This window comes from Lepisosteus platostomus, chromosome 3, assembly GCF_059453375.1.
Source record: "Lepisosteus platostomus isolate fLepPlt1 chromosome 3, fLepPlt1.hap1, whole genome shotgun sequence".
NCBI classification, from domain to species: domain Eukaryota; kingdom Metazoa; phylum Chordata; class Actinopteri; order Semionotiformes; family Lepisosteidae; genus Lepisosteus; species Lepisosteus platostomus.
Genome location: NC_142613.1, coordinates 67,839,106 through 67,849,425, shown reverse-complemented (window position 1 = coordinate 67,849,425; position 10,320 = coordinate 67,839,106).

The window sequence follows — 10,320 nt, the reverse complement described above, 5'->3', positions numbered from 1 at the left end:
GTAGACAGACATGTTTTTCGACACAGTAAAAATGTAAATGGAACACAAAAAAGACGAAATAACTAACATCTGGATTAAGACATTAGTGTATTATTGCATCATCTGAGTATGGCATCGTCCTTCATCTAGAAAACATCGCAATCCCTTACGGATCAAATTAATGAAAATGTTCAATGCCATTCGACCTTTTAACAATGTCAATCTTTAATTGGATAAAAAAACTAAACACAAAAATGACAATGCCTGTGTTATATAAAGGGCATCTGGAGTGCTCAGCCTTAATTGTGATGTGCCTATAAACACCTTATCTAACCTGGGCTTCGTTATCAAATCCACTGAACCTTGGATGGGCTTTCTAAAGACAAACAGCTTGGAAGTGCATGGAAATAACGAATTCTTAAAAACTGCCTTGTCTTGCTTTCTCAAGTGATGGACCATTGGAACATAAAGACAGCATTGTCAGACTGGCTAATGTATGTGCTCCATTATACTGAAGATAATAAGTGAGAAGTGGTCTGGAATACTATTTTTGCTCATTATACAGCAAATGTAGTGCGGTTTTCAGCCGGCCCCCTCCGGGAAAGAGCAATTTCCATTATAAATCCTCGACACTCTCGGAGGCGGACTGCAGAGCTGTAATTTCCTCAGAAGTAATAAAGGCTGAATGCACCCAGTCAGTGTTCTACGCATCTTACAGCTCTGGGGGCACGTGAGGAAACATGGGTCCATGCTCCTGCAGATGCAATTAGTCTAAATGGGATTAAACCGATCACATTTCAGACAACCAAGCCCTGCAGCCACCTGGGAAAAAGTCTCAGGCTGTGATGAGGAGGCTGGAATAATTTGGGTTATAGGAGAGACTGCCAGTGGGGCTCTGGCTGAGTGGGGAATGGCATTAGGGTAGAACATCTTTAGGGAAATAGATGAAAGTTAAATTTATGCAATTGCTTCACATGATTAAGGGCATCAGTGCAATCGCTGGGACAACATTGGTTCATGTTCTCTGAGGTCTCCAGACTAAGATACTGCATTACAATCCACGCTGACACTGAACTATATGGACTGTAAACTACACAGAATGTGTAGTTTGGTATTACCTACCAGGGCATGATATTGAAAAAAAAAAAGAATCTCAGCAAGAAATTGTATAATAAAAATACACTAAAATCAAGCAATCGTGACAGAAGAGATATTTATTTATATATTAAAGCCTGATTTATTATCAGCAAACAAAATTATGCATTACACATTAGGTTGACAATTGGTTAACATAACATGATTACAAAATTTACAGACCTTTCCTCACTCATTCCCTTTAATAAGCTATGACCATGGCAATTTAGAAAAAATACATCTATGTTATCTTCATGTTTGTTTTGTACATTTTCATGTGCTACGAAATTAAGCATTGTGAATGAGCGACCTTTAGTTCTTGCATGATAATGTGTACCAAATGGTGGTTGAAACCAGAGCATTTTAAATTGAATTTTTAAGCAACATTCTCTGGCTAGGAAGACTGGCTTAATCAAACTGTGTTTTATGTCACATCTTTTTTTTTCCTGCTCGAGGGAATCTCAAATCCTATTGTACTTGTACAACACCTATTGTACAACAGTCATTGTAAGAAGCCATATGGTAGCATCCCAGCAGAGCTCGGTCAAAAAGTATGCATAACATATTTCCATAAAAGTACTTTGAAGGAAAGAGAGCTGAGAAAAAATATATTTAGCAATAATACTAGATCATGTGTACAAAGTTTGTTTACATACGCATTGACCTTACTTAAGTACAAAAAGATAAACAATTGATAGGAAAAGAAATTATGGGAAGTCCACAAATTGTGTTGTATTAATGTGGGTACTTTTTTGCATAACTGTCCTTTTTAACAGCTGTGCTTATGAATACAATAGGTCTCAAAATAAAAGCCACACTGATAAAAACAGTTACCAAATTTTTCATAAAGAAGACCGGAAAGTGTTATCTACATACTGTAAAATAACCACTACTCCAAAATGTGTCAATGATGAACCATACATACAGTAACAAAGGTGAAATTTGGGAGAGTGTAGTTATGTGTGCAAAGACTTCTGCCACTGTTTAAAAATAAAACCCTAATTTAGCAAGGCACCAAGAATGTCTGTGTTAAAATAAATTTCAAATATAAGTGATTACGTACAGTACTGCTTTTGTATTGTACTTGGTTCAGAACATACCCATTTTTGCCCAACAGCCTTGTCTACTGGCAAACTGCAGAAATGTACACACTGCCAACACATTGGGGCAGTTAATTTATGGGTAAGGTTTTCACTGTGACCATAAAATAAATATCAGTATCCAGTCTTGGGATGAAATAAATCGTAAGGTATCCATTGATCCATTGCTGCACTGCAACAAACTACATAACAAGCACCAGTTTTGTGCAATAACTCCTGTAGAATGATATTTACAGTTTTATTTTTTGAGTGTGCTGAGCAGCATTTTGAGTGCAATATTGGATTCTGTATTTTTATTAGACTTTTTAATACGCTAGGTGAAATAGGTGGCTATGGTTATTTAACAAATGGATAGCAACCTAAATATGTATTTTTCCTACAAAAAATAAGGTTGAACTGCACCATTTTGATTGAAAACTTAAAGATCTTGCCATTTCAAAAAGCCAATGTGTAATGAACCCCTGGCTCAGTGGAATTAGCAGTGGACTGGGAGTTTTAAGGGAGAGCCCACTTGCAGGGCGAAAGGTGGATGAAACCCTGGGGGACTACAGGCAGGTGTGGTGAGGGTGGCTGTGAGGCACCGTAGCCCTGGAGATTCAGATTCTTGAGTCGGGGGACCTGTTGGTACACGGGGAGATCCATGTATCAAAGTAAGGAGACAAAACAAAACCAGGGACTGAGGAGTACAAAGCTCAAGAGACTCGGATGCGGAAGAGACTCTAGCAGAGTCTGGGCTGTCTTTAAATATCTTTCTAAATCGTCTGGACAGGTGAAAATGGTGATGGCCTCCAGGTGATCTGGGCCTCCTGTCAGTCGGTATCCATGGCAACCAGCACTGAGAGACAAGAGGGTGGAGCAGAGGCCGGCTGCCATGTCAGTGCTGACTCCCTGCAGAGCAGTAGCCGAGGCAAGCATGACATCAATGTTTACGATAGAAATGGTAGAAAAAATATTTATATTTTGCACATTTTAATTGTTTTATTTTAGAACTTATTTAATCATCGTTTTTAACCATACTCTACTGTTGGTTGAGGCCTCCCTAAGATACTTCCACAAACTACTGTCTGGACAGCCTCATCAGTTGACAATGGAGCAAATTCTTGTACAGCATTTCCTTGGTCATATTTTGTGTCTTTGAATCCAACTTGGTAATTCCTTAGTCAATAGTGATAGGTTCTTCTTATAAGTGCCCTTCAGTTTGCCATTTTAGTCTTTTTTTAGTTTGTTCACTCTTACAGTGATGTCCTGGACTCTTGTTAACTGCTTATAACTATTTCATTTTCAGCCTAAATCTGATATACCATTCTATCCTTACTGGTCTCTGAGTTGTCTGCTCTTTTAGCTTAATTTTGTTATATTCAAGGGGTTTAGCATTTACAGTATGTAAACACGAGGAAAAGTATTACCTTTAATGGCACAAGAACCGTTATTCCATCATAATAATTCTTATTTTTGTAAAAGTACCTGTTCATTTTTTTTATTCTGAGCATGGTGTTCAGCTGATGATACTAATGGATATGAAATTCACATGGTTGTTTATCTTGCACTATTTACTTTAGTTTCATTCAGAAAAGTGTGTTTGTTAAACATCACTTTAGCATTCCTCAGGCTTCCTTTTATGATCATTTTGAAATACTGTATGTGTTTCAGTCCTGTATGTAAATGTTTCAGATCTTTCTGATTGAATTGAATGTAGATATCCAGTCAGATTCATGATGTCACTTCACTCTATACTGTGTATGATTTGAAAATAAAGCACTAAAAGTACGTGATGTAAATAAGAATTATTTATTTATTATAGCCTTTAAATTCTTTAAAGGCTATATTTATATTTACATACATAGTATTCACTTTGATAAGAATTCTATAGTGCATTCTTATATGTGTTGCCAAAAAGCAGTTCCATTAAGTTTTATTATTATAAGAGCTAGGAGTAGTAGTTCAGCTAATATAATGTGTATTCTGAAAAGCTCCTCAAGGGAATATAGGAGGAAACAAGGTACAATTCTGTCGTTCTCAAAAAGGCATTAATAAGACGAATGATGCCGGTTTTGCAACCCTTAATAGGTCCTTCCAGTGAATCTGGGAATGTTCCTTTCTAAGATATTTTGTAACACTGTTATCATGAAAAATAACAATTCACTAAAAACAGTAGCAGGATAAAGGGGATAGGCAAATTTATTTTTGCTGCATGATACTGGCCTAATTATTTAAACTGCTAAACGCACTTCAGGCAGCAGCTCATACTGCCGTGTGTGGTTTGAAAACCAACTCATTCCTTTAAATTTGGAACGTTTAATCTATTGACACAAACAAGCTTTCGCCTTCTAGTTTCGTATAAGAGAGGACCGTGTACACTTCAGCAGCACATTTTATACCCCAGCTCACAACCATTCACATAAGAGACGCGCAATGGAAAATCCTGGCATAATTTATATATAATTAAAGAACAGAGCATTTCCCCTTCTTTTCTCTCGCTAACCCCACTACTCCCCATGCAAGTACCAGCTGTGTTAGGACAGAGCTGTCTATTCCTAGTGCTCCTCTTCCTCTATTGTTCCCAGCTCTCGTAAATAACAGACTATCTACAGCTGTTCAAATGATATTTCTTTTCTCTTTCTGACATCTCATTTGCCTTCTGTTATAATCTCCCCTCGAACATATAAATACCATGGGAACGAGCTTTAATGATTTTCTTTTCTTTGCTTTGTCTTTTTCACCGTGTTATCATGTGTAAAGTGAATACAGAGCTATTCCCTCTATGTAAATATGTTATTTTTGAAAATAAATAAAGCGAGATAGTGTCTATTTTGTAAAAAAACTACATTATCCACATCATGAGATTTATTAAATCAAAAGGGGTCAAGTTATAAGTGCCTAAGGACATTTTTTAGTGTTTGGTGTACCAGTACTCATGGTAATTATTTGTCTTTAAATGTAGTCCATATATATACAATAAAATGTTAATCAAACTGTGTTAAATTGAGCTTTTTTTGTTATACTCTCCAGTATACTTAAGTGATTTAACCTAATTCTAATTATGACAAAATCTGCCAAAGAATGTAAATAGATAGCATACTTAATACTTTAGTGTTTGGAGATAACTATCCTGGCTGAGGAAATGACAGGCCTGGTGGAAGGCCAGAGCTGTCATAACCACTCTTGCTTACAAGGAATGAACCAGGGAGGCAGCTGAAAGGGTACAGTTTGGGTTGAGGGAAGGAAGCTAGAAAAGATACTGTATGTGCGGAGTTGTGGGCAGCAGGCAAGTATTTATATACAAGACAGGGGAAGTGGGAGGTGACAATATGAACTCCTCCCAAACTTCTGTTTAACAACACTATTTCAGCAGTTCAGTCAAATCCAAATTCCAACAAGTAGAAAAGGATAGCATACAAGGCTGAGGAGCCCCAATGCACGAATGCGGACATCTCTTTAGATACGAAGAATGAATTGAATGAGAGGCACGCATGATTGAACACAAGTCAGGTGGCAGTAATCAGAAAACCTTACATTGTCTGAGACTGTAACACTGTCGTTGGCAGTGGAAGAGACTGCAGTGACTTGCAAAAAGTAGCCTGAGGTAAACTGCTGTGACCAGTACCTATCATATATGATAGGTACTGGTGGTGAGAAACCACCTGTTGAAATTTGTAGGAACTGAATGGATAAGGATGGAACCCAGAAAAAAAATGAATGAAGAAACATGAGGTACATTCGCAGGTGGAAGCTTAGGGAACCAAGGGGGGAAGAAGTGGATTGCTGTCAATGTACCAGTTGGTTGCCACTGAAATGAGCAGTAAGGGGAATCTTCTCCCAGGCTTCTGTTTAAGAACTCTGTAAACAGTTAAAACATTCAGAAACTACAGGTCAGTTTTTGTCAGCTTTGCACCATAATGGGTATACTATAAATTGAGCCTTTATTTAGCTCATAATTGATCAATATAATACCTACAGCTTAGAAGGAGCTCAGAAAAGATACACATAGATACACTGCTATGATGATTCCCAAATAGGGCAAAACCATGTCTTGTGCATTTACAAGTATATACAAAAAGATACAAGATTACAATGAGATTGTCGAGATTCAATTTTGTTTAACCATGTCTTGACCTAATAGCTAACATTTGTGACAGATAAAAATAATATCTTCTAGGAAATGCTTGGTTGTTGTCTATTCTCTATTATTAAAATATATTATTAATCATTATTAAATGAGCTATATAACCCTGCAACTCACAACTGGGAACTCACTGAAGCTCAGCAAGTGTGAACCTGGCCAGTCCCTGGATGGGAAACCTCCTGGGAAAGCTAGACTGATGTTGGAAGAGGTGTTAGTGGGACCAGTAAGGAGTGCTCACCCTGCAGCCTGTGTGGGTCCTAATACCCCAGTATAGTAATGGGGCACTCTACAGTAAAAAGGCCAGGTCCTGTCTCTATTTAGCCATTACAAATCCCAGGGCATTTCTTGAAATTAGGGGTGTTACCCCAGTGTCATGGCCAAGTTTACCTATACTATGTAAGTGTAAGGATTTTTGTATTATTATTAATAGTATAGTGTAACACATACGGCCACCATTGCAGGTCGTTCGAGCCAGCTTACCAGCTCAGCGACGTCACCGCCCTTCCCTGTGAGTAGCAGGGACCGCAGCCGTCGGGCTGATGGGAGATTTCCCTTTAGCTCAACTGGCTGGGTCCCTGTTGAGTGACACCGGAGGCCCAGGTTTGAGTCCTCAGTGGTGGGGGGCGGACCTGAGGTGGCTGTGTCAATGGTGCATGCCCATGTGAACCTGAGAACACTACATTAATCATCAAGAAAGGAGGCCAACCTCCTTCAAGATTGGAAGGATTTTACGAAGGTATAAACAAAGAGATTGATTTATTATAACTCCATGCTTCTAAAAAAAGGAAAGAGAACAACCAGCATTATTTAAACATTTATTGTCAGTATGGTAATTGTTTGCTTCTGCACTGTGAAGTAATTGAGAAGTATTGAAGTTGTGAGACATTAGCACAAGATAAAGTTTTGTACATGATTTTAACAGTTTAAACATTAACAAAATGGTCTCTAAAGAGCTTAACTGATGATTGTAGAAACAGAATTCGGAGTCTGCAATTTTCAGTAGGTATAGACAGAGAATGAATCAAAAGAAAGTGCCTTAATGCTTAATGAGATGTCTACATCAAATAAAGGTTCTGCAATTTATTTGAAAAATCTCCACAGGATGGGTAGAAAAATAAAGAAAGGAAAACTGGCAAAATGCCTCACAAATTGGTTTAGAGGACAATGTTCTTTTGCATTGCATTCCTAAACAGATCTTTTTTTTGTTTCAATGTACAGCACCTTTACTGCAGCTCTTGCCAGGGGTCTGTTTAGCTGAATTTTTCTTAATGAAGAGAAATTAAAACACATCACAGACCTTGGTGAGAAAGCAATATGTTTTAGAAACAAAGGCCATGGAATTCGGGTAGAGAGAGCTGAGATTTGATATGGCCCATTAATTATTTAGTCTTTTGACACTATGATAAATTGCCCTATCCTACCTCTCATTCAGTGACTCATACAATGTGTGGGATACAGAAACTCAGCATTTTTAAATTCAACTGCTCTCGTTCAAGGTAAATGCAACTTAAGTTAGACTGTTCTTTACTGTAGGAAAATACTGCATGACTGTAAGATTTTAAAGAAACGTTATGCAGTTACAGAGCACAGACCATGCCTTGTCTACTTGTCCTCATAGTACACGGGAATCTTTTGGGTGTGTTAGACATAAAGGTATTTCTTTATGGCCAATAGTGGAGAAAAAGAAACATGTCCTTCTGACTGTGTACAGAGCTGAGTGTTTGGATATGAGGCAGGCAAAGAAAGAAACAGTGTGAGCTGTTTACAGTTTACTGGACAGCTCACCATCTGTGACGTTTATGTGGTCAGCTGGGAATCAGGAAAGAAACCCTTTTCATTGTGGGCAAAGTGAAAGACCCAAGCTGTGCCTCAGAACACCTGCATAATCTCTGTTCAGCTACTGATTCTAGAGTCAAGTTGCACTGAGGGGTTTTGAAATTGTTTTACACCTCCCACCAGCTAAACCATCAAAATATTTACTGCTGTTTACTTAAAATACATCTCTGTTAAGCTACTTTCCTCTACAACCCCAAGGTATTTTAGTAGGAGTGAGTACCTTGTTAAAATATTTGGTTTCTTCTACAGCTGTGTTTAATGTTTACAATTTGCAAAATGATGGATGTTTGTTTTTCCTTCGTAACTCTTGAACCCATTGAAGAAATTGATATTGAATTAAGTATTTCATTAATTTGTTTTTAGTTTTCCCTTTCTTAGCTAGAGTTGAATACTGCAGATGTTTGTAATGTCATTTACTGTACTTAATAGCAGCAGCAACAACTGCCTTTACATGGGAATCAGAAGTTCATTGCATAATCACCTCTATGGCAATGCATGTCGTTTTACATCTGATTTTATCCCCTCGCAGCACACGTTCTCTAGGTGGAGTGAATCCAGATTCCTCTGGTGAAATGTCTGTGTTCTTAATGTTTGTTGAGTGCTAGTTAAGAAAGAAGAGATCCAATTGTTGCATCATCTTTAATGTCATCAAACACAATGCACATGGTGCACTTTACACTGAATACTCTATGGTAACACAAAGAGATGGTGGCACACAGACAAAAGTTTACTCTGTATTATGAGAGATAGAAAGGAAATCAAATCTTTAGACATTTGGGCTTAGAATTCCACTCTAGTTTTCCCTTCTTCATTACCTACACAGACCTTGGTGAACACACTCATTGATGAGCAGTTTCGTTTCAATAGTTTGCTGAACTGTAGTTCAAGCAGCAAAGGAATAACTCAGACTGATGACTCACACTTGATTTAAGCAAAATAAAAAAATATTGGTAAACAAAAAGTATCCATCACAAAGTTTGTTTAGGCAACCCGCTGTCTAATCAACATAAAGTAATACAGTAATTGTCCTCCTGTAGTCCTGTAGTCCTCTTAAAGGATTGGAAGTGCTAGCTGAATGAAAAGTCACAAAATAACTTTCGGTGTTATTTTGTTGGTTTAGCTCATATGGGTTACCTTCCAAATCCGGCATAAATGTTATTGTAATGACTGTAATGTGAAATGCAATGATTCATTACATTACTGCAAACCTTTTTGTGTGAAGTCCCTTGTAGGAAGAAAATAAGTTTTAATATTACCCTATCTCACAGTACTAAATGTTAAAGTATTTTAAAATCCTATGATCTAGGCATTGAAAAATGTTTTTTTTCTGCCATTGAAGTATCTTACTTTAACATCGCACGTATAGCACAGGACGTGTTTGCTACTTCTAATTAGCAGTGGTGCCACAAAGGTAAAGATAAGGGAGTACTGAAGGCTGATAATGATTAATAACAATTATTCCTTACACTTACAGTTTATACTGTAGCGGTTTTCTAGACACTCAAACTACTTTGCAGATAATGGGACTCCCCTCCACCACCACCAGAGAGCAGCTCCACCTGGATGATGTGACAGCAGCCATAGTGCACCAGTACACTCCCCACACACCACCTATCAGTAGGGAGGAGAAAAGAGTGATGAAGACAATTCAGAGATGGAGATAATTAGGAGGATTGTTAAAGGCCAATGGGAAAACACCAGAATAACACACCCTACTTTTTTAAAGAAATAGTCTGGAATTTTTAATGACCATGGAAAGTCAAGACCTTAGTTTTATATCTCATGTGAAGGACGGCATCTTTTTTACAATATAGTATCCCCATCACTATACTGGGATATTGGGACCCAGACAGACTGAAGGGTCTGTGTCTACTAATAATACCTCTTCCAGCAGCAACCTTAGCTTTCAAAGGAGTTCTCCCATCCAGGTATTGGCCAGACTCACACCTGCATAGCTTCAGTGGGCTGCAAGTTGTGAGTTGCAGGGAGACATACTGTAGCAGATGTCATCTAAAGAACAGCTTGTTTTTGCCAGGTTGCAAGTAGCTGCTTCATACAGGAAGGTGTTGCCTCTGTAAATACAGTAGATAAGATAAGTTATAGTGTGACAGATCTTTAAAATACCTGCTACTATTGTAGCAGCTTTCA